The following is a 6,000-nucleotide window of genomic DNA, read 5'->3' on the forward strand; positions in this document are numbered from 1 at the left end:
GTGGGGGTGCGTTGTAGCTTCTCGTTGCATGTGAACCTGGCAAGGGTAGATTGTTGGGATGTTTGACAAGCCACCTTGAAACCATGGGATGTTTTAGGGTTGTGGGTGGCTTGTCAACCACCCCAACAATCCAACCTTGCTGGGTTCGCATGTAACAAGAAACTATGGTGCATCCCTGTCACACCCTAAATGTTCAAAATGGCAGCCGCCACCACAACAAAAAGCCCCATGAGGAAATTTACTCATGGTGGCTACACATCATGTGTGAACCATGTCTCTGTCTTTATGGTAACCTGTCTCCAACTGTTAGCAATTGCCTTAAGAAATTATGGTTGCTTTCATCCAAGCATTTATTGTGGATTCTCCATGCCTTGCCCACTAACATTTTATGGGGGATCCACATGAAGTCATTCATTTGTAATCCCATGTGATTCTCCTGATGGAAAATCTGTTATTATATATAACCTGGAACAGAAGCACAATCTCCACATGTGTGGGTCGTCTTCAACACTACTCTCTTTTTTAATTGTTTCTTTGTTGTTTTTAATGAGGTGTAGTTTTGATGTGAGTAGTGACATTTTGCGCGACAAGCCATGTCACCATGGCTCTTTGTTTTCATTTTTCACCATTTTATTTCCTACCCTTGGTGTCATTTTAACAGCAATCACTCTTTTTACAAAGCAGAGACAATTAGGGAATAATCAGTAATGGCTTGAGAAGTGGAGCATAGCAAACAATTTATTACTGTGTCAATGAAGCTATTTCTTCAAAGAGACAAGTGGAAAAAATCCAGGCAACTTGCTACTGACTTCTGACTCTTCTCTGCTTCCCCCCTCCCTGCATTTTGGCTTTAACAGATGTAAATGGAGAAGCTGCCCTAGCCTGTGCTGTGTCTCCCCCTCGCCAGACTAGTTTGAGCAGAGGTGTTAGGGTTGGAACTGAGCCCACAGAGCCCCAAAGCAGCTCTGATTCTGAGGAAGAGCTACACCCCGTGGGAGAGGAGCCCACTCATCTCTCAGAGGCGCAGCTGCAGGGAGAGGCCCCCGCAGTTCACATTCCTGAGAGAGAGAGTGACCCTGGCAGCGAAAGAGCGGGAGAGCGGTTGTTGCTAGACGCTAGGTGCTGGTGCAGAGAGAGGCATGAGGTGGTGGGCACTGAGAGGAGGCACTCAGCCCACTTGGCACTACGGGAACAGTTACGTCCCGATGCCCCATGGGTAAGGGCGGGAGCCTCCCCTCCTAGCACATAAGTTTCAGAGCTTTTCCCACCTTTCTCCAAACGGGGACCAACTATGTACATGGAGCTTAGGTTACTCTGCTATGATACAGTTCCTTGCTTAGTCGCTGGCAATTAGCATCTGAAAGAGTCATTAGGATGTAAAGGAATAAAGCCTTGGAAATAATCCCTTTTGTCTGTGTCTTGATTTGGCAACTGGAGGGGACTTTAAGAGGCAGCTAGGGCACTCCTGACAAGAGGTGGGGAATGCTTCGTTATTTGCTTGCGGGAAGATGCCAAGCAGCAGCCAGCTGTTCATGATTCTGCTGCATGGAGGACCAGCCCTACCATTAGGTACAGTGAGGTGGCCACCTCTGGTGGCTACGGAAGGGGAAGGCAGCAGTGGCAGTTCCACACACTGTCCCTCCAGCACTGAAGCTGCCAGTCTGGCCAACTTCTGTAAATGGAATGGAGGGTGGTGGGGTCATCTTGTCCTTTGTCATTTAAAATCATATAATGACTCACTCTGGGGTGAAAGGGTTCCTGGGGTTTGAATGAAGGAAAGTTGTCAGAAGAAATGTGCAAAGTTACCAGAAGGAAAAGGTTGAAGAATTGGGGAAAAAAAACCAAAACCAACAGATGTGCATTTATTAGCAAAGGCAAAGCTAACTGTGGAACATGAACAACAAGATGCATGTAATTCACTGTGTTTGGGGAAAACCACTGGGGAAAGAGACTTCCAAGATAAGCCCAAAACCTGACTCAAGGCTCCTATAATTCAAGCAGGTGAAGTAGTGGTCAAGACCTCTGACGGAAAAGTGATGTCCTTTAGCATTAAGAAGAGGAATTTCCTAAAAGATGAGCCAAATTAATGTACAACCAGGACATGTAGTCAAAAGACATGTTTTTCCACATTGTGCAAAGCCTTTGGAGGAAAAGTATTTAAGGTACACCAAAGTCAGCAGGACTCGAAGAAAGGCATGAACACCAGTGAAGCTGTTGCTCTCGGCACACCTCCTGCTTCTGAGTATACAACCTGGCTGGCCACCGGGCTGTGTTGGTCCCACATGGGTAACTAACTGAGTGAATGCAGCAAGTGTGAATGGATTGATACAAACTGCATTCTATCTAAAGGTGTTCTAAAAATTGCATTAAGGTTTTGAGTCTCAGTCTGTATTTCACCCTGTAATCCCAGCTATTTGTAACACTTTCATCTTGGGCAGCAGATGTCTTGGCTGGCCTCGGTTTTAACTGCCTCAAGCAGATGAGAAGGCCGCTGTGGGAGGCAGGGACAGTGAAGAGCCGCTCTCTAGTGCAGCCTTGTCTCCGCTTCCTCCACCCCACTTTGGCTTTTAAAAACAATTTTAACTTTTGAACAAAATTGCTTTATCCTCCCACCCTAATTCCAATCTTCTTGAGCAGCTCTGCTTCTGAGAATGGAGTGGGAAGAGTGTTGTTGTTTTTGAGTAGTATTTTTCCTCCTGCGTGTATGTGAGGAAGGAAGAATTATGTCCCATTGAGGAGAAGCTGCAGAAAGCAGAGTCTTGGGTAGTTTGGGACCACAGGCTAGCAGCAGCTGAGATCGGTGCGAAAGAAAGGCCGAGGAGAAGCCACCTTCCCCCCTTCTTCCCAGCACAAACACAGGGGACTGTTTCCAGAACAGAGAGGCAGTTGCCAACTCTTGTTTTTCCACTGGGCCCCTGCAGCTGTGTCTTTGGCTGAAACTACACATAGCAGTTACACTGTTATCATACCATCATCATAACTATTGGTGCCCATTGGTGTCATGTGTACTAATAGTTACGATAACGGTATGATAACAGTATAACTGCTATGTGTAGATTCAGCCTTTAACAGCACCAACGAAGGAAAAGGTGCCGTGCTATCGGAGGAACGGAGAAAGACGCGATTCCTTTCGAATTGTTGCCGATTTAAAGGCACAGCGCAGGCAGCAGCAGAAAAAGCTGGCAACCCTCCCCCACTCTCTTAGTTATTCAAGGGGAGGGGGGCAATTTCCGAGACATGCACGAGTGGGCTGGCCCTGCCCTGTCTTTCTAGCTGAGTGTAGTGATGGGTGAATTTTAAGATTTACTATCTTGGGTTGGAGCTAAAAAGTCCGCCCTTGGACTGTTCCTGTATTTTATGCTCATCTTCCTATTCAGTACAGTTTGTAGAGCTGGTGCAAGACCTGAAGGGACAGGGCACCATGATCACCATGGGGAGGAAACGGGGAAGAGGAGCGTGAGTCGAGAAGGTTCCACTGAAAATGGGACATGGTATTCATGACTTAGAAAGGAGTACGACAAGGCTGCATATTGTCACCCTGCTTATTTAACTTATATGCAGAGTACATCATGAGAAACGCCGGGTTGGATGAATCAGAGGTCGGAATTAAGATTGCCGGGAGAATTATCAACAACCTCCGATATGCAGACGATACCACCCTAATGGCAGAAAGCGAAGAGGATCTCAACAGCCTCTTGTTGAGGGTGAAAGAGGAGAGTGCAAAAGCTGGTTTGAAACTCAACATTAAAAAAACGAAGATCATGGCATCTGGCCCCATCACTTCCTGGCATATAGAAGGGGAGGAAATGGAAGCAGTGACAGATTTTACTTTCTTGGGCTCCAAGATCACCGCAGACGGTGACTGTAGCCATGAAATTAAAAGACGCTTGCTCCTTGGGAGGAAAGCTATGGCCAACCTAGACAGCGTAGTAAGAAGCAGAGACATCACCTTGCCGACAAAGGTCCGTCTAATCAAAGCTACGGTTTTCCCAGTAGTAATGTATGGCTGTGAGAACTGGACTATAAGGAAGGCTGAGCGCCGAAGAATTGATGCTTTCGAACTGTGGTGCTGGAGAAGACTCTTACGAGTCCCCTGGACTGCAAGGAGGTCAAATCAGTCAATCCTAAAGGACATCAACCCTGAGTGCTCATTGGAAGGACAGATAATGAAGCTGAAGCTCCAATATTTTGGCCACCTAACGCGAAGAGAAAACTCCCTGGAAAAGACCCTGATGCTGGGAAAGATTGAAGGCAAAAGGAGAAGGGGACGGCAGAGGATGAGATGGCTAGATAGCATCACGGATGCAATGAATATGAACTTGAGCACGCTCCGGGAGAGAGCGCAGGACAGGAAGGCCTGGCGTGCTATGGTCCATGGGGTCACGAAGAGTCGGACACGACTGAACGACTGAACAACAACAACAATTCATGACTTAAGTCCCATTCTTTTTAATGGGAACGAAGTGCAACTAATATAGTCTGGATCCAACCCAAGGTGTTTGAACTTGTTTTGGCATTCCCTTTGAGTACTTTGGATTCTCTGCCCGCCCCAATACGTTTTGACATAAAAGCTATGGCCACAAATATACATTGTCTGCTAGGACCAGCTGGAAGCAAGAGGGACTTGCCTTGTACAATCATGTTTTCAAATAAGGAAATCATGTGCAGCTACTCAGTAATGCCTCTTATCCAAAGCATCTTCAAAACACTGTATGCCGATGAATAAATAATTCTCACAATAGCCACACTGGGCAGGGGGGAAGAGGAGAAGCACTCTCATGACAGACCCCTTGGAGTGAGTGGTGGAGCACCCACCGCCTGCCCTATGCTTCACTCCGAGCAAGGCATTGGATGGGCGGTACTCCGGGGTCCTGCCAAGTGCTCTCTTGCTGTGTTCTTTCCCTTACTCAGAGTGAGGCAAAGGGCATCTCTCCACCAGCCTAAAATCCTGCATTGAAAATGGGGCTTTCTGCTTCCTTTTAAACGCAGGATCATGACAACTCCCTTTTCTCACCTGCTTCCTTTCCCCCCTCCCCTCCCCTCCCCTCCCCTCCCCTCCCCCTCCTTCTCCCCCTATCTGACTCTTATCTCGCATTGATCTTGCTCCTCTTCATGCCACTTTTCCTCTTTTCATGGAGGAAACTCAAGCGGAACACAATGGGGTAATTTGATAGCTCATTATCTGCGATCTATTTAAAAATGGAACAAAGGGCATTTAGTGCATGAGGGTCACGGTGTCATGTAAAGAGCCCACAAACATCCATGAAGGAGCAATCTCAATTGCAGGATAAAAGCTCCATGTGAAGAAAGCCATAGGGTGGGTGGTGGCAGCTGCTCTGGAGAGCCATAATGGTTGCTTTTCTGCTGCAGAAAAGTGGCCAGCAAGGCTCTTCCGAGGGTCTGCACACCCTATGCCTGACTTTGAGAGGCATAGGCCAGTGGTGGCACTGGGGCCAATAGCTCTCCTGGCAGCACGCTATGTGGGATCCACCATCCTTCCAGACCTGCTGCCTGTGGTGTGGGATTCACCCTATCTCATGGGAGGGCTGGCCCTGGCAGACAGTTTGTTTTGTCCTTCCAAAAAACAGGTTGTAATTTGGAAAGTATGAGAAAACTGGAAAGAATTCAAAATAGATCCAAAAAGAGAGAACTAGTCTCAAGGTGCTGGAAAAATAATTTATTCTTTAAGAAGCCCAATGCATTTCAGCCCAATATTATTTGGGATGATCTTCAGGGGAATTCTTAAAAAGACTTCAGAGAACTCTGTCAGGACTGTCTCTAACATCTGAAGATAGACAGGGGGCTAGCATCAATATGTGGAGAAACTGGGCCATTATTTTCTGGCAAACAAGATCACTGATGGGGACAAGCAAAAAGTAATATGTCTCAGTGTGTGGCAGTAAAGTGAAAGAAAACACCTTTTCCACATGTGTAATTGCACTATTCTCCTATACCACAGTGCCACTTAGAGGTTATGTAGCAGAAAAGCAGGGAAGGAAA

Source organism: Heloderma suspectum, chromosome 10 (genome assembly GCF_057233095.1).
Source record: "Heloderma suspectum isolate Gila_16-S chromosome 10, 16-S_ref, whole genome shotgun sequence".
Taxonomy (NCBI): domain Eukaryota; kingdom Metazoa; phylum Chordata; class Lepidosauria; order Squamata; family Helodermatidae; genus Heloderma; species Heloderma suspectum.